At 34.3% G+C, this 22571-nt stretch overlaps 1 long non-coding RNA gene across 1 annotated transcript in view; it reads right to left on the bottom strand.

The window, feature by feature from the left end:
- Positions 1-2698: 2698 nt before the first annotated feature.
- LOC145721120 (uncharacterized) overlaps positions 2699-22571 on the bottom strand; it is a 120429-nt gene continuing 100556 nt past the window's right edge. The window contains exon 3 of the long non-coding RNA XR_014144586.1: positions 2699-3032. This is a non-coding gene — a long non-coding RNA (uncharacterized LOC145721120). The remainder of the gene's footprint in view (positions 3033-22571) is intronic.

Raw genomic sequence — 22571 nt, 5'->3', positions numbered from 1 at the left:
CATAGTATAATGTATCAACTTGTCAAATCACTAAATTGTACATTTGAAACTAATGTAGCATCGTGTGTCAACTATACTCAAATAAAAATAAGTGTGCGTTTTAAGATTTTTTTTTTTAGGGCATGCTCAGAGCAGTCTTTATCTAGGACTAATTTAGCCCCATTTTAAGGCATGACTTTTTGGATGATTCTTCCCATTGCCCTGTGTAAAGAGGTACTTCTGCTATGGCTGATGGCCATGCAACTCTTCCCTGACCTGTGTAGGAGCTCTTTGGGTTCCCTCTCCTTGATTGTGACCTAGAAAGCACCTCTGATAATAAGCTGCAAATATTGTATAACACCTCTTTTTTTTCCCTTCTCTCAATATCGCAGTCTTTGTTGCCTTTGAATACCTTTATTTCCCACATACTGTCTGGTTTCCCAAATCTTTATGGCAGAAAGGCGATTCTTGTAACATTTAGTTTTTCATGGGCAGAAGAGAAGTCAAATTGGGAGGCAGTGGTGGATTTGCATCTAATGCTCAGAGGCGAATAGTGGTTGCTACTCTAGCATTGTCCATTGTCGGGTGGGCCAGTGTCAGAGGACACTGTGATGCCAGCCCATCTGTGTGCACATCCAAAGTGAAAGTGTATCTTCTTCAACATCCCATGTGAGTGGAGGCATCATTTCCCTGACTTTGGGGAAGTTCTGAATAAACTATGACTTATTCAATATCTTTGGAATTAATCATGTTTTTACTCAAATTAGCAGGAGTTGGTTAGTTTTGCTTCCTACTAAGAATCTTAAAAGTTATAATGTCATTCATAGTTTTATTAAATTTATGCTATAAGAAAATCGTACCCTCATGTCCGTAGGCTCAGGAATCACTTGTCCCATTTCTGGCATACCATCAGCATTTGATTTTATATCTAAAGGGCATTTTGGCCTTATTAAATTTCCTCAGGCTCTATATAAAATTGTAATCCTAAGTTACTCATTTATAACTAAATATATAACTGTAACAAGATGCAAACTGGCTTGATTTGCATTATCAGTTGATTGTCCACCTTTAGAAAACCTGTAAAATGTTTCATCATATTCTGAAAAACCTGCTGTAAACGTGTGCAGTTAGAACACCATAATTATTTTGTTCAAATATTTAATGGCACCTGGCTAAGCCAGTCTAATATATCAATCTTTTATTAAGGATTATAATATTCAGATTTATTGTGTTCACCACTTTTATATACCTTACTACATTGAGAAATGCCAAGCCTGCAGAACCACAATTTCCAAGTCTTTTGGGCAAAGCCCACACTATACTGGAATTCTATCACTTGCTTTACTTACTCTCCATGTTCTCTGATTATATGATTGACTAATTCACATTTGTTTGGATCACATTTATTTTTGGTTTTGTTAGCATATTCCATTTGGTTACAGTCATGCCTTTCAGAGTTGAGAGTTATTTTCTCCCTTTATGATTACTTTGTTTTTTGTTTTGTTTATAATTCTTACTCTTAAACCTTTGGAACCAACTTTCTAATCCACTATCAATAACAATAGTAGCTAAGGACAGAGGCATAATTTGTTTTCTTTTTGTTTTGCTTTACCTGAAAGGATATTGATAGAGACATTGATTTTCAACCTAACAAAATCTAGTTTTGATTGGTAAGCAGTCAGTCATTTAAATGGTTTCATCACAGAAGAGAATCAACCAGAGGGATTTGCTATTCAAATTAATCTAAATTTTCCGTGTCTGTGGAATTGCTTTGGTGACTGGCCCGAAGATAAACAGGGAAAAGCAAAATCAGAAACAGTAATTAAGAGAGTATGCAATATGTTAATAGATTATAATTAATAAAAGAAAATAATAGCTGCAAGAATGAAAAGTGGGAATGGATGGAAAATATATGTCTATTTATTGAGTAGCTAAATTACGTCAGACATTATCCTGCATGCTATATATGTCAAACCCATTTTTAAGTAAGATTGCTTATTGTCTCCATTTTACATATGAGTAAAGGGGAGACTATGAAATTTGCATCAGGTTGTTTAGCTATAGGTTGTACGTGTAAGACCTAAATTCAAACAATTCTGCTCTGGATCCCATTATGCAATATTACATTAGAATGAAATCAAGGGTCATTTGTTACTTTTCCAATATCTTATAAGTAAAAAAAAAATTGAGTTGGTAAGGAAAACTCATTTCTTCTCCCATTATTGAATAGTATGAAATTGGAGGAGTAAGAAATGATTGGGAATTTCATACTAAGGTAATATTGCGTAGTGGTATTTGAAGCAGAATTGCTTGAATTTAGGCCATGAAAGCATGAATTACAGCTGAACCACCATATGGAAGTTCCATAGCCTCCTGATTACTCATATGTAAAACAGAGACAATGATAAGTTCCATCTAAATGTGCATTTTAAATCTAAGGAATGTCAGATAATGTGTGACACATCTCAGGTACTCAATAAATGTCAGTGTTGTAATTATTATCTGACTCACGGTTACCAGAAAAAAATGGCAGCATCTTGAACAAGGAGGTAAAAACCAGTTTTGTGCAGGAGTTGATAAATTTATCAGAGTAAATTGTGTTTCAGTTGCTTGATAAAATTCCAGGAGAAGGTATAGAAAAAAATGTAGAAATGTGAGTAAAGAACATGAAATATCAAGTTGGGATTTATTGCTTTCACATTTGTCTCTATAGAAGTGATGGATGGAGCTTAAAGAAAGTGAGAGATCAACACTGGAACAAGAATAGAGACAAGAGGACCAGAAAGGGAGTTTTGTAGCACATCAGTCTTATTTGAACTTAGTCACTGTATTATTATCTTGCTATTTAGTATACTTATCATCTTTGAATAGTAAAAAATATTACAAATAAAAAAGGATTGTTAGTGCATATATTTTTATATTCTTAGATAAGACAGAATTATTTAAAATGTTTAAAATTTTATAGTCCAGGGGCACCTGGCTGGCTCAGTCAGTAGAGCATCCAACTCTTGATCTTGGGGTCGTGAGTCCAAGTCCCACATTGGGTGTGGAGCCTATTTAGAAAAAAATAAATAACTAAATAATACAAATAAATAAAACAAAATTTTACACAGCCCTTAAAAATCATAGATGTGAACAGATTCTTTGATATTTAATGAAAAATTATTGGTAAATAAATCAATGGATAAATTGGATAAATTGGTAAATAGACTGGTAAATAAAAGAACATATAAAGTTATATAGATTATGGAAATTGAATTTGAATAAATATAATGTTTCTCAATCAATCTATTTTGACAAAAGCAAACAGTTCTACAATATTGTATTAGGTCCTGATAATAATCACAATTCAGTGTGACATTTGGATAAAGAAATGAATTTAATAACTCATATCTGAAGTTGAAGCTAGAGTCACTAATACATGGAATCACATTAATAGAATCACATTTAAAGAATAAAATCAGGCCACCTGCGTGGCCTAGTCAGTTAAGTGTCTGCCTTGGGCTCAGGTCATGATTCCAGGGTCCTGGGATCGAGTCCCGCATGGGGCTCCAAGGAGCCTTCTTCTCCCTCTCTGTCCTCCCTGCTTGTGTTCTCTCTCTCTCTCCGTCAAATAAATAAATAAAATCTTTTTTTAAAAAAGGAATAAAATCACATTTAAATAATACTTTTAAAAAAACATTCAGGGGCGCCTGGGTGGCGCAGATGGTTAAGCATCTGCCTTTGACTGAGGTTTTTTGTTTGTTTGTTTGTTTTTTGTTTTAAGATTATTTATTTATTTGAGAGAGAGAGAGTGTGTGTTTGAGAGTGTGAGCACACAAGCAGAGGGAGAAGCAGACTCCCTGCTGAGCAGAGAGCCCAATGTGGGGCTTGATCCCAGGACCCTGGGATCATGACCTGAGCTGAAGGTAGACACTTAACCGACTGAGCCACCCAGGCATCCCCTACTTTTTTTTTTTCCCGCTTGACAAGAAATGGTTTATTAAAGGGACTTACAAGCAGAAGTGTGTCTTGGGCGGCCACAAGAGGAGTAGATCCCCACAACCCCACCTCTGGTAAGACCTGCTTTTAGAGCTCTAGAGGCTGGGGAGTATGTGCTGGGGGACCATCCAGGAGGAAATGTTTGAGGGTAACAGTCATCTCCAGAACAAGGTAAGGATGGTATACCCAAAGAGTGCACTTAACACTGTGGTTAAACAAAATTTAAATGTGCAGTTAAACAAAAATAAACAATGAAGGGGGTGTTGCGCTCAAGAAGTCTTCAGGTCACAGGACGATCATGGCAGATTTGTCCAAGATGGTGTTAGTCTGGTTCACACTCTACCCCTCAGCTTCAGCTCTTATAATCTCACGCACCCATCTCTTCCACAATATTCCCTGAGCCAACATGGAGGGATTCTGGGGGTAGTTTTTGCCAGACAGTGTTCAAGTTGAGGGCATAAACCACAGCAGCAGTACAAACCTGGGATCGAGCCCCTCAACTGTCTGGCTCCCGGCTCAGTGGGGAGTCTGCTTCTCCCTCTCCCGCTGCCTCTCCCCCAGCTCATGCTCTCTTTCTGTATCTCTCTGTCTCAAATGAATAAATAAAATCTTAAAAAAATTCAGAAATATTTAAACATTTAAAGAAAACCACTTTTAATGAATAAAATTTAAAAAATGGTTTTAAAGAAATCTTCTGACAGATATTTTGTCAAAACTACAGGGGCTGAAAATGAATAACTAACAGCCCTAGCTTTTTACTCACTTACATTACTCATTTATGGGGAAAATTAGGAAGAGCCTTGTGGGTCAGTTGCATACCCTTCTCAGCCCCTGGATAGCTTCAATATTCCCAAGCATTGAGGTCACTTTGCCCTTTTGTATTATGTAAAAGAAAATTATAAGATGTAGGAAAATTTATATATCTTATATACTATATATAATAATACACATTGTATATTTTATAATAACATATAAATTATAATATATATTTATGTATAAGCTATAGTATACAATTATGTATTTCATATATATAAACTTACAGAGAAATAACCTAGGAAGAATAAAATGGTAAAGACTATAGAAGATGTGAACATCATCAACCCTGAAGAAGACTCAATACAACATCTGCATTGTACATATTATTTTCAAGTGTACATTGAATATTTACCAAAAAAATTTCCTGCAATAAGTGTGAACAAATTTCTAAAGATAATAAATCATACTGAGTGTGATCTCTATCTATAGTAGGACTAAGCTACCTACTAAGCTAGAGAATATGATGTGTTTGAAAATTAAGCAAAAATTTCTAAGTAACTGATGGATAAGAGAAATCGCCATGGAATGAGAAAATGTCTAGAACTAAATAAATATCAAAATATGACATGTAAACCTTATGGAATTGAGGCAAAATCATGCTTAATGGGAAATCTGTAGTCTTTAAAACTTTTATTTTATTGTAAAGATAAAAAGGTAAAAACCAATCACCTAAGTAAAAACCAATCACCTAAACATTGTGTCAAGAAATTGAAAAATACATGGAAATTAAATCTACCATAACATAAAAATGGAAAAAATAAAAATAAACTATTTTATTAGAATATAAAATAAAATAGAAGAGATAAATTGATTATTTAAAAAAATAAATGAAATGGATAAACTTCCACTATGACAGACCAAGATAAAAAGGAAGAGAGCACAAATGATCATATTAATATGCAAAAAGGGACAATATTACAAATACTACTAGAATGATTCTGAAGATGACATTATGAGTAACTTTATGCAGCGAATGTTGATAATTTAGATGAAATACATAAATTCTCAGAAAATCATAATTTATCCAAGCTGGCAATATAAAAATCCCAATATATTAGAAATATGGACTCTGCAATAAAAATTTTCCCACAAAACTAAACACTCATAGGTCTTCAACAGTGAATTCTACCAAATATCTAAAAAAAAAAAAAGCCAATATTATGAAAACTTTTTCAAATAACTCGTCTTACGCGGTAATACAATTTTTTTTTTTTTAAGATTTTATTTATTTGACAGAGAGAGACACAGTGAGAGAGGGAACACAAGCAGGGGGAGTGGGAGAGGGAGAAGCAGGCTCCCCGCCGAGCAGGGAGCCCGATGCGGGGCCCGATCCCAGGACCCTGGGATCATGACCTGAGCCGAAGGCAGACGCTTAACGACTGAGCCACCCAGGCGCCCCACGAGGTAATACAATTTGACATTGTATATTAAGAAAGGAAAATCCCTCTTATTACTATAGATGACAAATTATAAACAAAATATTAGTAATCTAACTAGCAATATCTAAAATAAATCAGTTTTATTCCAAGAATGAAAGGGTGGCTTAATATTTGAAAATCAACTAGTTTACCATGTGATCAAGCAATCCCGCTTCTGGACATGTATCCTAAAGAATTGAAATCAGGATCTCAAAGAGATATCTACACTCCTAAGTTTATTGTAACATTATTGTAACAATAGCCAGGATATGGAAACAACCCAAGTGTCCATCAACAGATGAATGGATAAAGAAATTGTGGTACATATATACAATGGACGGATGGATGATCTAAATGTAAAATCTAAAAATGCTAAACTTTTAAGAGACATTGGAATAAAAAAGATTTCTATAACAAGATTTGAAATTATATTACCTTAAACCAAATGTTAAAACTAAATTAGACAAAACAAACAAATAAAAAGAAATCTCTTCATAAAAGTTGCCATTATGACAGAAGAGTGGTAAGCAATAGGATGGGAAAATACATTTTATACATAGTATAACTATAAATATTTACTCAAATCAGTCATCAGGAAAATGACAGTTCAAACATCATCATGATTGCTGAATTTTAAACACTGATAATTCTAAATTTGACATAGGTATGGAGTAATGAGAGCTACCAACTACCACTGATTGAAGAACAAATTGATACAACCACTTTAAAATCATCAAGTTTCCATCATTAATGTTTTTGGCAGAATCTTCTAAGGTTGAATATACAGATCCTTTGAGACCATGTATACTCAGGCATACACTCAAACTGAAATTTTCATGTGAATATCAAAAGACCTACAAATATATTTTTAGCAACATTATTCATAATATCCAAAACAGAAAAGAATGCCATATATCTTTTGACATTCTAAGGAATCGTAGCATATCCATAGAACGCAATTGTATGCAACAACAAAAGTATGTATTAAAGTTATATGCCATAACATGAATGAAAAATACTAGCCTAATGGGTAATAGAAAAAATTAAGAAAAAAATACAAATGTCTTGAAACAAGATAATATATAGAGTTAGACACCAAGATAATGTCATCTTCGTGGTAGACGTTATGCATGGAAGTTCTTTTTGGGCCCTGATAATTCTCTGCTTTTTGACCTGGAATGGTGAGAAGACTGTATTCATTTTGTATCAGTTCATTGATTTGAACAAGTAGGATTTATATAGTACTGATTTTGAAATTTATATACATATATTATATATGTATACTACATCTCATATGTATACATTATGTATATATGCATTAATAACAAATAAGAAAATGGCCAACCAGGAATGATTCAGCAAAAACAATATGTAAAGATTTATACACTACCATGTACATCAGATATTGAAATGATTTAATACCGAGTATAAAGTGATTACATATAAAATATTTAATGGGAATTTGGGGAACTTACAAATGGCTAGAAATACTATGCAAATTGGAAATTTTATGAATGACAAGTGGAATTGTTTATAAATCAAAAGTATGCTCTACACTGTAGATTAGAAAAAGCTGGAGAGTAATGAACTAAAAAGTAGATATGAAATAGTGCAAAATTTTTGGCAGAGACAAGAATATGGAGAATATGAAAGAGTAATTCAAAATTATTAAGAGTAGAATGAAAAAATCACATACACTTCATCACAATTTTGAGTGTTGACACTCATTCTTGCAAATTTCCCTTCCTGAGTGTCACAGGCTGAATAATAACATCCACAGATATGCACATCCTAATCCCCGGGATGTATGACTATGTTCCCTTACATGGTAAAAAGGATCTTGTAGATTTGAATAAGTTAAGAATCTGAAATGGGTGGTTACTCTGCATTATGTGGGTGGATCCAATGTAATTCCAAAGGTTCTTTCAAGAGAGAAGCAAAAGGATCAGACTCACTATTAGGAGATTCAAGCACATAAGAAAGAAGTTAGAGTGATGTACAGAAGGGGCCAGGAGCCAAGGAATAAAGGAGTCTTAAAGGCTAAAAAAGGCAAGGAAACAGACTCTTTCCTGAAGCCCCCAAAATGAACATAACTCTATAGAATCTTTAATTTGACTCTAAGAGAAAAAATCATGTTGTTTTAAGCCGCTGTGATTGTGGTGATTTGTTACAGCAGCAATAGAAACTAATACAGTAAGTTTGCTAATACATTCCCATTTAGCCAATTAATTTAAATTCCCATTAGCTAATACATTCCCATTTTTTTTAGCCAGTGCAGAATCCAAATGGGTCACTATATAATCTCATCAAAATTCCAAATATCGTCTTTCTATTTCGTACACCTGAGGTTGCTAATACATCTCATTTAACTAGCTTGTTTGGCCAATGAAAAATTCATTTCTTTGTCTTTTTTAATAAGATAGGAAATGGACTGAAAGGGCAGGTCCTCAGTCCCCTGCCCCACCTTTAATCAGAGTATCTTCTATCTTTTGAACATACATTAACCTACCTCTTAACTGATCTTGATGTAAATAAGCCGATGCCTCGATGAATAGTTGTCACTAGTTAGCTACTCCCTAATATGCCCACACAGTTATGGTCTTGTCCCACAAATTCTATGTTACCTTACCAAAAGTCAGTTATGTTTTTCCAAAATCTTTTTGTGTTATACTTGTTTTTGTAAGTATAATTTTAATTAAGCTTAATTAAATTTATATGAACCAACCCAATATGAAGGCAAAAGAATTTTTTCTACACAAGCTAAGTTATATGCACTGAAAAGATTCAATAAAGACAGGTCACTAAATATATTGTTTAATTAGATGTAAAAAAATCAGGGCAAAATTGAAAGCTATCCAAAGAAGATTTGCTTTGCAAATGCAAAAATTCATCTCTTTTTTTAAAAATTTAATTTAATTTTATTATGTTATGTTAGTCTCTTAATGACACCTGCAAACCCAAATGCTATATTTTGGTCCTCCAAAATTGCTGATTTTCTATCAACACAGCTCTCGAAAAGGAAGCTAAAGCCCACGAACAGACTCTATGACCTGGTTTGTAGCTCCTGACCTGAAAATGCTTCTTTTCCCCCCATTTACATCATTAAAGAAAATTAGAAGTAGTTTGCTTTTTTTTGAGGGCAACAAAATGTTGTCAAATCTTAAAGTCTTACCACAAGAAATATAAACTCTTTATCTCTGTCATAACATAATCTGGAGGAAACTTGTGAGCCTCAAAAATCTTTACTATTGTCCTTTACATAGATGACGCTATACTAATTGGATCTGGTGAATAGGAAGTAAGAAAATTAAATTGTTTAATAAGGCATATCTATGCCAAAGGTTATGAGATAAATGTTACAAAACTGTCCGGAAACTATCACATCAGTCAAATTTTCAAGAGTCCATAGGTCTGGTGCAAGTCAAGTTGTTCCCTCTAATGTGAAAGAACCATGAATTACCATGAAAAATGACACCATATTAGGTGGGTCTTTTTAGAGTTTGGAGAAAACATATATTACATTGCACATTTTTCTATAACTCTTTTTACTCAACTTCCTTGAGGATGTCAGTTTTGAGTGTGGCTTACAGCAAGAAAGGACCCTATAGCAGATTCAAGTTATGGTACAAGTTTCCCTGAACCATGGCCTTAGAACCCAGCAAATTTGGCAATATTGGAATTACCTATGGCAGAAAGTAATTATGGTGCCTTTGTTTCCAAAGATGGTCACTAACAATTTCACCAAAAAATTGTGCATGCCAGTCTCCCATCAAGAGATGGAGACTAGTTTTCCTTCCTTTGAATCTGGGTTGGACTTTTGATCGACTTTGATCAAGAGCATGCAGTGGAAGTAACACAGTGCCAGGTATTAGCTCTGAAGAGGTCTGGCAACTTCCACCTTCATTCTGTGATGGACAACCACTATGTAAAAAGATTCAAGCTAGACTCCTGAATGCTACTGTCTACGTGAATTGACAGACTGGATTCCAGTAGGAGCCAATGTGGTTCCATACATCAATTGACAATTTGATACAATAGATAACGAATGCAAGACAAGGGGGCAAGTAGGACTATATCTGGAGTCCTAAGGTATATTAGAGTGCCTCTTAGTAATTCCTTGCCAGATATTTCCTAGGTAAAAAAAAAAAAAAATCAAAACAACACACACACACATACACACACACACACACCCTAAACCCATACAAGCAAGACAACCAACAACTCATATCATGCCATGGAGTAAAGAACCATGTACGACTGAGTTGCTCATAAGAGTTAGTGGGAACCTGAAATGGGTAGTGGATGAAGGTGTCTATACTAACCGGTTTAAGCCTCATCACCCAGCCATAGAAGCAAGGGCAGTAGCGACTAGTATTATAGGTTTGACAAGGGAATATGAGAAAATCGATATCACTCCAAATTATAAGGTAGCTAATCTGAATTGCACATCATGTATGTTGCAGACATGAACTTTTCATCTAGTTGAAAGCCAAACTGGGTATTGAGGGTTATGATGTGTGGACAATGTTGAATATTTTCTCTTTGTCCATTTTACTCTTAATTATCTTTCCACCCGGCCATCTGCTCTAAGAAACTGACCTATATAGATAATCAATAAGATCTCTTAGCCTATACTCTTAAGTCCAATGTTATCAAAAGCAATCCTCAGCATATCTGGAAAGAGGAGAGTAAGATCAGGGTATCAGTTTCTCTAACTCCCTCCCGGTTTGATAGATTTAGGCTGGCTGTGTCTCTTGGAAGAAAGCCATGGCCCCAAAGTAACTTTTCTACAAGACTCTCTCCTTCTTAGTTCCAGTAACTTGCACCCTTTCTTCATCTCTCATGGTCCTAGGGATGGTGATAGCCACTTCAGTATTAGCCATATTTGTCTTCTTTTGGTGCAAAGCTTTGTAAATAACCCCTTTTTTACATATCCTAATTAGTTTGTACTTTCCTTCCCTGATGGGATCCTGGCTGATACTGTAGTTATTTCAGAGGAAAAGTAAGGCATATGGAATAAGAGAGCGCTGCTAAAATTGACAAAAGTAATTGATAACATTCTAGTTTCCCACACTTCCTTAATTACCTCTAAGAACCAAGGTGTTTGTATATCACATGGCAATAGAGTACAGGAAAATACTTTCTAGACTGTATCATAGTCTTAAAATTCTATTTATAATTTCTTCCATGAGATTTCTTTTTCCCTACTCATCTTTACTCCCTTCTCTCCTACCTTTTTAAGCCTAGCTTACCAATGTCCGCTTAGGCTCATGTTTTTTGCCTTCTCTTTCACCAGCACCTTGCAATCCTTATCCAGTGTTTTTGATCTCTCTGCTCTTTGAATTAGTTAATGCCACTGTAACTAGTAGACCCTGAAATGTTAAATATCATTACATAACAATGGTGTATCTCCTTGTATTTCTTTCTCACACAAGATCTGATACTGGCTGGGACACCCTCTAGAACAGCAATCCTCAATGCAGTGGTTCAAGTAGCTAGACTGTTTTTATCTTACTCCAAAGTCATCTCAACACATAGCATTCATGGTCACTACTGAAAATAATGAGAGAGACTGAGGAGGTACATTGGTTTTAACTGCTTTTCTCAGAAGGGATCCATATCATTTCTGTCACAGTCCATGAAATAGAATGAAGCCTGATTCCAGATTAAATCAAGAGAACCTATAAAATAGAAGATAACATGGATCTTTCTAACCTATCTTTTCTTTTTTTTTTTTTTTTAAAGATTTTATTTATTTATTTGACAGAGACAGAGATAGCGAGAGCAGGAACACAAGCAACGGGAGTGGGAGAGGGAGAGCAGGCTTCCCGCCAAGGAGGGAGCCCGATGTGGGACTCGATCCCAGGACCCTGGGATCATGACCTGAGCCGAAGGCAGATGCTTAACGACTGAGCCACCCAGGCGCCCTAACCTATCTTTTCTGCATCCATTATTGTAAATAAGTTCTGGGTGTACTTTTTTCTATTATATGTTAATAAATAAAAGTCTGTCTTCTCTAAGCCTTCACAGATAAACAGCAGAAGGAAGGCAGAAAGATGTACAACTAAATTATTTTTAAAATATTTATATAATTAGGCATACATCCTTTCCCTATAAATTTCTGAATGTGAATTACAATTTATTTTTTTAAATTTTTTTTAAAGATTTTATTTATTTATTTGAGAGAGAGAGGATGGGAGAGAGAGAGAGAGCACAAGAGGGGGGAGGGTCGGCGGGAGAAGCAGACTCCCTGCTGAGCAGGGAGCCCGATGTGGGACTCAATCCCGGTAATCCAGGACCATGACCTGAGCTGAAGGCAGTCGCTTAACCAACTGAGCCACTCAGGCGCCCTGAATGTGAATTACAATTTAAAGAGGAAAAAGATGTGCTAGCTAAAACCATTTATCAATATATTTAGGCAACTATCTAGAATCTCTCCATCAACCGTTTTTCTATAATAACCCATTTGAAGTAACTAATTCTTGTTGGTTGTAGTAAGAATAAGGAAACTTTGTGTATTTCCAAAGTTTCTCTAGGAAAAAGAACATTATTCAATATATGTAAATATTGATTAAGGTATTGATTATAATATTGTCATTAAAATACTAATATAATAATATTCCAGTATGTACTTGCTTTTGTCTATCAGTGGTTATGACTGATTTTTAATGACAATAATAAGTTGAAAATAAATTTTAAAAAAAGTGAACCAACTAATCAGAAAAACAAAACAACACACTGAAACGTGGTAATACCTCCAAATCCAGTAACCCATCTTGTGATCTAAAGCAAGAACTGTGACTGTGGTATACTGATATTTCAGGGCTTTGTTGCATTATTCCATTCAGCTTTTGGGAAAGAGAGCAATTTATCAGACCTCTCTTTCCTCTAAACTTCATCAGCTAAAATCTGCCCTTGCCATTTCTATCACACTATACTAATGAAACCTAGTAGCAGGGTATAAGGACCTTACCTTTCAAAGCTTTTATCTATTTAATTCTGTTTCCCAAATCAGACAGTGCCATGATCCAGATGACTGTTACAGAATACCAGTCTCTTTAGAAAGACTTCCACTGGCATGTCTGTACAAATCCTATGATACTTTATACTTCTTCAATGCCTCTACAATCTGAATCCCAAAGATTTTCAGAAAAAAAATTCCAAAAACTCAACCTTAACTTCTGTAAATTCAAGTGATTTTATTAGATCAGAGAAGATGGATATCCAGGAATTTGAATAATTAGAGCTTATACAGCCATACTTCTCAAACATACATTATTACTTTATATCCCTGCCTTATGGAATCAATTTTTAAAAATCATTCCATATTGGAATCAATTTTAAGCACAGTTACTATTCAAAAATATGGATCTTGCAATTAGATAAAATCGAAGTGCAAACTATAATGTAAAAGTAAATAGGTTTTAAATACATTAACTGTACTTGCTGATATACTAGTAATTTCTATGGTATTTCCTGAATGTCAAAAATTATAAGCGGATAGTGCTTTGTATACACACATGTATGAGAAAGATAAGGAAAGTCCAATTATGTATTTGGCTATTTAATAACTATTTATGTTTCTAATATTTTCCAAGAAGGCACTTTTAGGAAATGTTATTACAAGCTAAATTACATGAGGGCAATATTTATTTACATGTACATGATAAGATTTTGTTTTAATCAAAGAACTTTTTATGTATGAAAAAAACGAGATTGAAAAATAGAACACATAGTCCCTATTAGCATAAAAGCACTGGATTTCAAACAGAGAACATCTTTTGTAAATCATAATATTCACAGTATTCTGTGGTGGGTAAAGAAACACATTATTTCTTTCCTTTTACTGCCACGAACTTTTATGCACTAAAAATTTGTAAAATAAAAAGTCTAGCTCTTTGATCTTCCAAAACCTATAAAGAGTCTAGAAATTCTAATTTCATTTAGTATGATCCTTGCCTATTTGTGCCAATTACCATGGCAGTTTCCATTGAACAGAAACAGTTTAAATTTTATTGTTTTAAATTAAGGTTTTGAAAGTGAATAAGGCATTATACAAATGAATGGCATTTTTTAATTTTTAAGAAATGAAAAATAATGACAACAAGTTAATTTATGTCATGATGTCCCTGTTTTCCTCTCTTCTCAAACTCGGATATTCTACTTTACTTAAAACATACTGAATTGTAAAAAAAAAAAAAAATAGTATGATTTGTAGTGTGTTTATTTCTTCAATAGGAATTCTCTAAAGGCCTAATATCAAGCTGTTATCAAGGAAAGGGAATGCCTTCACTTCACATACTCATTTTCTTCCACTAATTCAAAAGGCTATTACATTGGTAGATTTTTGGTTTGGGTGATTTCACTGATTGCTTATTGTAAAAAGCTTTTTTTTTTTTTAAAGATTTTATTTATTTATTTGAGAGAGAGAGAAAGCATGAGGTGGGGAGGGTCAGAGGGAGAAGCAGACTCCTCCTCGCTGAGCAAGGAGCCCGATGCGGGACTCGATCCCGGGACTCCAGGATCATGACCTGAGCCGAAGGCAGTCGCTTAACCAACTGAGCCACCCAGGCGCCCTGTAAAAAGCTTTTTATTTGGAAAATCTGTAAACTCACCTTCATAACATTAGTCATGCCTCACTAGTGAGATTAGTTATCATAAATTAAGGTGATTTGTATACATTTGTATGTATACATATATCTTATAATGTATAAGCAAAAATAAAATACTTAATCTATCTTGAATATTTTTTCTTTTGAAGTACCTAAATCACCACTGATTCTGGCAGCATTTAATTCTATTGTTTGAAATTATGATTATATATTTTAGCAGTTCTCTACTATAGGATATTTAATTTTCCTTTTTTTTACCTATTAATAAAAATGCTGCAATCAAACTCCTTTATACATATCCAGAGTACTTGTTTGAATATTTTTATGGTAAAATCTTGGAGGTGTACTTTTGTGATAAATTTTATGCTTTAAAATATACATACATTTTGATAAATCACTTTGGAATAAAGCTAATAAAATTTGTCTTTCTGCAGCGTGAGACAAAAATGCCTATGTAACCACACTAGGAACATTCATCAATATTGTATATTGTCATTATTTTTTAAAATATTCTGTGATATTTAAAAAAAGATCTTGTGATAGAAAATGTATTGCAACTATCCCTTCTCACTGCATGATTTTCATTTTCTCATCTTTAGTGGTGCCTTCCTAAGAACAAAGATCGTTTTCATTATTAAGTTTTTAAGAGCTTTATAGAGGCATAATTGGCACACAATTAACTGAGCATATCTAAAGTGTGCAATTTGATAAGTTCGTATGTATGTATGTATCTAGGGAACCATCATCAAAATCAAAATAATGAATATATTTACCATCTCCAACAGTCTCTTTATTTTAAACAAAAATTATGTGTACATAAGTTATACAAATGATGATTTGATAAATATAGGCATAGTGTAATGATTAGTCTACCCCGAGATTTCTACATTGGGAACTATAAAGTACTTTTGAGAGAAATGCATGTTCTCCATCAAAGGAGGGTTCTGCAATGGTTGTGGACTAGAGGCCTCAAGGTTAAAAAACATAATTATAAACCTTTGTGAGGAAAAGGTAGGAGTTCTATATGATCTTGGTAAAAGCAAAGGGCCTCCCAATTGCCTTTTCAAATGACCTGTATTCTATTCTTACTCTTCATGTTGTTGGCTGCTTCTCTTTCAGCTTCGGTTTAAATAATTATGACTTTTAAAAGTCTTACCCAAGTGTATTCCAATACAAATTCTCATTGAAGTCCGTATCTTTAATTCTAATCATACTTGATAGTTATATATTTGTTGGTTTATATGTTTATCATCTGTCAACTCTCTGACGGGAAGTTCTGTGAAGGCAAAACTAAAGTATGTCTCCTTCAGGATGGTGTCCTAAGGGCCTAGCACAATGCCTAAAAGAGAGTACAGCTTCTTAAGTTTAATGAGCAACTAAATGCTCAAGACTAAGAAATTCTAAGAACAAAGAAACAAAGAAACAAACCTCCCCAACTCCTCATTCCTTTAAATTTTGATATATCTTGCAGCTTTAATTTGTACTGTTTTCCTTTTGCAATCTATATCTATTTTTTCCCCTACTTTGGCTTTAATTACCATTTTAGGTTGATAGCTTCCAAATCATTGCTGCTCACTTATCATATTTTTCAAACACCAAGGGAGTATATACACCACTATTTTCTGGAAATTCTAATTTGGTTATTCCCCTGAAAACTTATATCCAGCATGTCTAAAACTGAGCTGATTGTCTCCCTTTCCTGACTTCAAAATCTCTCTCCTCCAATAATCTCTTGATCTCAGTGAATGAAATCAGTGGCTTCCTACTTGTCATTCAGAAATCAAGTGTTACCTTCGCCCATTGCCTACCATGTCTTTGATCATTCTATGTAATCTACACATACTATATGATCTTTCCGAAGCACAAACATATCATGCTATATCCTTTCTCAGAACTTTTCTTATCATTTCCTATAGCTTAAAGCCCAATCTCAATTTATAGTGCTAACCTTTCACGGTCAGGCTCTTGATTATCTGGCTAATGTTTCTGTTACCCCCCACATGTTCTGTTCCCCAAACATACAGAATCCTTTAATTATAGAAACTAAAAATTGAAGCTTTTTCTTCCAAATCATTAGCCACACACTATTTATTGTCTGTGATGTTCACACTTTACCACCTCCAATGCTACTGTCCATGTTCTCCACCCCGCTCTTTGTCTGAAGAGGCTAAACCCAGAGTCTGCTTCAGGAGAACCTTGCACATCAAACTCTTGAATTTGGCCAATAGAAAATACTTTAGAACGGAGGATTAGAGGAAAGAGGGTTTAGGGCATTGATTTTCCTCACTTCCAGGTTACATTTGGTCGTCTATTTACTTCCCACAACTCCTGACCCTTTCCATACAGCTACTCTGGGTTTGAGTAATTGTCTCTCCTCTAGCCCACTGAGGCCTAATGGTACCTGTAATATGACCTCTAGGGTACCATATCCCCCTTCTTGGTTTCCTGTTGTAAACAATTCCTTTATTAAATTCTCTGAGTTTGACTGTACCATCTGTTTCCTGCCGCAACCCTGAATGACGTAGGTACTAACATGTGTGAATTGGCAAATAATTTTAAGTGGAGGGAGTAAATTTTAAAAATGGTGAAAGTTCTGAATCTAAATAAGACTGAATTTACTTTAGGTCCTGAGAACTAGGTTTGGTTGTAGAAATTTTTAAAATATTTAGTTACACTTTTCTTCGATCTCCTGTTAAATTCGTAAGTGATCTTGCCATTTGCAAAGACGTGGATGGAACTGGAGGGTATATGCTGAGCGAAGTAAGTCAATCAGAGAAAGACATGTATCATATGACCTCACTGATATGAGGAATTCTTAGTCTCAGGAAACAAACAGAGGGTTGCTGGAGTGGTGGGGGTGGGAGGGATGGGGTGGCTGGGTGATAGACATCGGGGAGGGTATGTGCTATGGTGAGCACTGTGAATTGTGTAAGACTGTTGAATCACAGACCTGTACCTCTGAAACAAATAATACATTATACGTTAAAAAAAAATAATTACTAATCTGTAATTAATATGCAGTGTTATATTAGTTTCAGGTATACAATATAGTGATTCAACACTTGCATATATTACTCAATATGCAAGATAGGTGTACTCTTAATCCCCTAAAACAGACCAAAAAACAGACTCTTAACTATAGAGAACAAACAGATGTCTACCAGAGGGGAGATTGGTGGGGGAATGGATGAAATAGGTGAAGGGATTAAGAATATATTTTATTTTATTTTGTTTTATTATTTTATTTTATTTTAGCAAGAGTCAGAGGCTTAGCTGACTGAGCCACCTAGGCATCCCAGGAATACATTGTATTTTAAATTAATCTTCAGGATTAAAAATTTACACAAAGAAAGTTAATAAAAATGGTGGCTGTCTCTAAATAATGCATAAATTTTATCAATAAATGCTAAACCAAAAGGCTCTTTAGAAAAAAGAAGCTAAATATTTTGCTTTTCTGGAGACTTGCATTGCATAATTCTGTGTGTTCAGAGTACTCTGCTTACATAATACTAATGATTTCTTTCTTTCTGGTTCAGATGTGCAATTCTTTAATCTCTCTCATATGATGTTATTATAGCTTTTATTCTACTTTGTCCCTTTGTATTTACACATAAAATTAGGTCTATTTTCACAGGGCTGTAGGCATAATTTCAATTCTTTTCTTTTCCAAATTCATTTTTACCTACTGTATTATTTTTATTTAGTATGATTATAAAATCATATTAATAGCATACTTACCAAACTCAGACCTGTATTTACATATTAATGTTGTTTTTAGCTAAGGTAGGGTAAATTGAGACCATGCAGACTTAAACACGGTTGAATAATAATTACCATATTGAAATGTGATAAAACTTCACACGATACTTCTCTCTCTACAAGTTAATAATAAGTGCTTCCCTACTCTTTTTGCTTATTTGTTTCTTTTTTTAAAAAAAAGATTTTATTTATTTTGAAAAAGAGAGAGAGAGCACGAGAGAGGGAAGCAGGCAGAGGGAGAAGCAGACTCCCTGCTGAACAGGGAGCTTGATGTGGGGCTCGATCCCAGGACCCCAGGCAGACACTTAACTGAGCCACCCAGGCGCGCCTGCTTATTTGTTTCTTTGCAGTGATTCTTTGCTCTTAGAGGATTTAGAAATTTATCTAATCTTAGATAATTTTATAAATTTCTAAGATTAAACTAATACTCTAAGATCTAATTTATCTTGGAATATTTAGAAATTTATCTTGGTAGCTTGGAAGCCAAACTACCAAGGAGATTACATCATGACTTACTGCACCTTATTTTAAATGACAGTTGTGAGACAATATCACCTTCCAGTAGCAGAGGACAGTTAACTTTCTATGGTTTCCTATTATGCTTTCTCTAACGCACCTTGATTTGTCATTCTTCTTGCATCCTCTGTATGGAAAGAACAAACTTTTTCTCTTAACTAGCAATGGTATGGATATATTGAGTAGACCACAAATAAAATACATGTACCATGGAAAAAAAGAGTGATTTTGTGTATTTTTGTTACATAAAAAAATTAAAGTATGCCTGAGATAGCTGAAAAGTTTATGTATTTAAGAAATTCAAAGTTTAAAATAGTCTTTGAGAGTCTATCAGTCTTAGAATGGAATAAGAAATGTAGTAAGATTTGTGAGGTCATACCAAAAGAATTAATCTAAGAGGTAATGGGCTTAATAATGAATTAGGGTGTAAAGACAGAGGCGGATTGTAACTCTCCATCCCTCCAGAGGCAAAACTTAGTTGAAAGCTAATTTCATTTTCTCTGATCTCAATATAGTCTTCACCTCTCTTACCCAAATTGTCTCGGCTCAAGTTGTACATACAGAAGTCTTTAAGGTAGGCATAAATATCTTTTTAGTTTTTTATTTTACTTATATTTTCTTTCTTATAAGCCATATTTTTCTAATTATAAGGGTAAGATATAAGGGCATAATTTTAATTTTTTTTTTTTGTCTTTGCTATATGTTCTTTGTTTAACTCTGCAAAACTGAGGGCAGGGGACATACTGTAAGGCACAGCTGGATGAAAATATTTCTGACATGACAGCACTAAAATTCGTAACAAAACAAGCAAGGAAATTTAAAAAAATAGAAACAAAAATGGGAAAGGAGATGAGAAAGCAGACTGTAAACATCAGTAAAACTTTGGAAAGTGCAAGAAAGACAAAGAAATGAAATAACTTAGCAGATCAGATTTTTAAAAAAATTCAATGAAAATTAACTGCCTGCACAGTGGAAAGAAAAAGCAGTGTTTTATAGAGAATCTTAGAAAGCACAGAGAATCAGAGGTTTGGGTAATTTTAAAGTCTGAATATTAAAATCTAAAAAAAGGAAGATTGATTCAATACCTTGTTGAGGAGAAGAAGATTAATCCCCAGATCCCCTGTTCCAGTCCTAATAATCAAGTGGCCAATCCCTCCCCCCACCCAAACATTGGCAGAAGTCAACAGTTTACTCCTTGACACTGGAACAGGTAAGTGCTAGAATCTGAATAGTAGGCACAGGAGAGAACGAAGGTGATGAGGTACCCTATTAAAGATAGGTGGATAAAGTGAAACTTTTCACAATGAATTTTGATGCCTCCAAGTTCTTTCTTTTGCATTCTCTCAGAATAATGAAATCTAAGTTTACATTCCCCCGGGCAACAAACTGAGAATTCTTTTCCAGGGAAACGAATCTGGCCAAGAGCAAACAAAACAAGATAACTCTATACTGATTTTTGTGGACTCTCCAATGAAAGACCAAGTTTCCAGACCTATCTGTCTCTAAGGTAAAGATCACCCATGCCCAGAGAACTTCTAAACAGCATTTTAGTATTTCATTTATAAATACTCCAGCAGAAAAAGGTTTAGGCTAAAACAGAAAGAAATAACTAAGAGAAAAAAGACTAAAGAGAGCAGATACACAGTTGAAATATATTTTCATTACTCAAGATCTCAAAAATCACAGAAATGTACTTCCCATGGATTTTTACTCAGATGGCCACAAAAGGATTTGTTCCACCAAAATAGGGAATTACCTAATTCGTGAAGACATACGCAATTAAGGAAGACATGGGTTTTTGGAAAAACTGATCCAATCCAAAAAAAGGAAGAAAGACCTCCCCTATTGAAAGAAAGGTTTCTCTAGCCATTTAAAATCATGTACAGCAGACTCAGGAAACACACAGTCCAACCTGAAAAGATGATAAAGGAATGCTGGAGGATGGAGAGGGAAAAAACAGAATTTGTAGTTTTCTTGAGGAATTTTATCTATTTATAAGAATTACACTTAGAGTCTGTGGATGAGTCAGTGTTAAGTGCATAGAAAAAAATATCAAAAAATTGAGGCAATTATTATTTCCAGAGAAACAAAAATATTTTCTATGAAATGAAATGACATTCTATATGGCTTAGCTGTGAAAAAACATTTTCACAGGTATACTAATATAAAAACAGAGTATTGACTTAACAAAAGTGGTTGATATAATTAGGAACGTGAAAATAGAAAGCTATATATGTACTGTGTGCTGTTGTAAGAAAGATCTGGAAGTCATTACTGATTTTACTTTTTATATCATACACCACATCTAAACCAATGATAAGTTCTGTGAACTCTCCAAAAATTTTCCAAGTCCAGTTAACTATCACCTCTTGTGATTGGGGTCAGAGTAGCTGTGCTGCGTCTTTCCTGCTTCTCAAAGTGGATGGTTTAGATACATCTTAAATCAGGAGGACTTCTTACAGTTCCTCATCAGGGTACTATCACCTGCATTTTTTGTTCTAGATGCCTGAAGAAAAGGAGAACTTTTCATAAGCCACTCAAAAGGGACAAAGTTTCAGAGAGATAGGAAGATAACTCATTTCCAGTGACAGAAAACTAATGGGAGACAGAGATGAAAACCAAATTTTAAAAATGCTAAAGAGGGGAAAATTAAGAATACAAAATAATTTTAACAACTGAAAATTCTATATAGTAGATAAAATAAAGTAGAATATAGTTTTAGTAGATTTCCTAATTACTGACCACAAAGATCAAAAGCAAGAAATGCTTTAGTTTAAAATGTAAGAATATTAATGGATTTGAAACTTGGTCTGGGTTGGGTCCCTCAGGTTGAAGTCTTTTACTCTCAGCAGACCGAGGGTGCCACCTCATTGTCTTGTAGCTTCAATATAGTAAACAGATTTCTCAGAAGAGAAACTTTAGAATAAAAAATAAAAGAGAAGAAAATGGTTAAGAGTTGGTTTTCTGTCCTTTTCTAGTCTCAGGGATGTCTGTAGATTTGATCTTTGGTCAAATATTGAAAGTAAGATATTTTAGGGGTTTATCTATACCAGATGCATGACACATGAGCATATATGTGGGACTACCAAACTCATTATTAAGATCGAGTAAAGGATAAACTGTATTGATGAGATACAGGTATCTCAGAGAATAAGGGTTATTTACACTTCTAAGGGAGCTGAGTAAATCACATGTATGATAGCTAGTTACATGCACTGGATGTTACTGACCGAGCTGTATAGACTAAGTATAAATGCTTAAATAACTCTTAAGTTAAAGATTTCCGTGAGTAGCCACATACATTCAGATTAGCCTGTGATCAAGGACAGAAGGTGTTCCTTGGAGTTATGATATATTGGTTATTCTCATACAATGAATGCTATGTTATTTCTTATCCTGTACCTTTTTTAAAACCTAGCTAACATTAGAGCTGGGTGAAGTTTATAAGTTTGAATGTTAACTCAATCCCAAGGAACTCTGCTAATAGAGT

Source organism: Leptonychotes weddellii, chromosome 4, assembly GCF_054177405.1.
Source record: "Leptonychotes weddellii isolate Sample4059 chromosome 4, ASM5417740v2, whole genome shotgun sequence".
Classification (NCBI taxonomy): domain Eukaryota; kingdom Metazoa; phylum Chordata; class Mammalia; order Carnivora; family Phocidae; genus Leptonychotes; species Leptonychotes weddellii.
The sequence above is the reverse complement of the archived record's forward strand: the minus strand, read 5'-3'. Positions and strand labels throughout refer to the sequence as shown.